The sequence below is a fragment of the Schistocerca nitens genome, chromosome 9 (genome assembly GCF_023898315.1).
Source record: "Schistocerca nitens isolate TAMUIC-IGC-003100 chromosome 9, iqSchNite1.1, whole genome shotgun sequence".
In the NCBI taxonomy this organism is placed as follows: Eukaryota; Metazoa; Arthropoda; class Insecta; order Orthoptera; family Acrididae; genus Schistocerca; species Schistocerca nitens.
Window position 1 is genome coordinate 331936979 of NC_064622.1, and position 1262 is coordinate 331938240.

At 46.4% G+C, this 1262-nt stretch overlaps 1 pseudogene; it reads left to right on the plus strand.

Annotated features, from left to right (window-relative positions):
- The first annotated feature begins 769 nt into the window (after positions 1 to 769).
- Positions 770 to 887, plus strand: LOC126204566 (5S ribosomal RNA; annotated as a pseudogene).
- Positions 888 to 1262: the final 375 nt, after the last annotated feature.

The following is a 1262-nucleotide window of genomic DNA, read 5'->3' on the forward strand; positions in this document are numbered from 1 at the left end:
AAAACTCTTCGCTCGGAGTGCTGTAGCTGCGGGAGACTTCCGAGATCAAGCCAGTGAAACGTTACCCAACGTCCACCGTTCCGTGGTTGAACGGCTTGAGATACGCCATCAAGGCAGCGGCGCACAGTTCGAGTATTTGGTGCAGTAAACACAACGTGCACTCATGTTTTTTCTGGGCAAAGCGAATCCGCTTTGGCGTTGTATAGCGCGCCAAATGTGAGCCAGAGACCTGATGCTCGTATACTTAAAAAGGATTGCTTATATCAAACCTATCAACGTACAAAAATTCTACACTTATTTCTGAAACACTCGTTGTTCTACTGCGAATCATTCAGTGGATTCAGTGGGCTGATTTTTATGCAGTGCTAAGACTGCTGTTAATACTCTTCTGGCAGGTTTTCGCTCTTCACTAACTCGACACGGCCTGTCAGCTCTTTTAAACACGGTGCTTTCCCTACGTAACATTCTTTAATATCATATTATCTTTTAATAGTTAAATTAAATAGTTATTACTTCATGTAACACCTGCGTAACAAATAGTCGTCACACAACGATTGTGTAACATACACGGACGTGGAAAAGTTGAGCACGAAAGTATCTTTCACATTATGTGTCACTGAAGTAACATAACTCAATGAAACTTGTACCATACATAGAAGAAAGTGCTACAGTGTAGTACAGAAGGTGACTGAATGAAATACACAATGAGTCGAACGGAAATGACATTTATATTGAGGGATGACAATTACAAGCACTTACTGCGATGCATAGCAACGGCCTTGCCACCGTGGATACACCGGTTCCCATCAGATTACCGAAGTTAAGCGCTGTCGGGCATGGCCGGCACTTGGATGGGTGACCATCCGAGCAGCCATGCACTGTTGCTATTTTTCGGGGTACACTCAGCCTCGTGATGCCAATTCAGGAGCTATTCGACCGATTAGTAGCGGCTCCGGTCGAAGAAAACCATCATAGCGTCCGGGAGAGCGTTGTGCTGTCCACACGCCCCTCCTATCCGCATCTTCAGCTGAGGATGACACGGCGGTCGGATGGTCCTGATGGGCAACTTGTGGCGAGTGCTCTATCGCGATGCATGATATTCTCCTGGACATTACAGAGAACGAGACATGGTTTTTAATAGAGTGTGTGATCATTACGGACTGCAGTGTGTGTCCTTCATCTGCCATGTTCGTCAGGAGGGTGGAAAGAGCTCTCGTGGTAGGACTCTCCATTCCTCTATCAGCGCGGTTCACAGTTGTCGG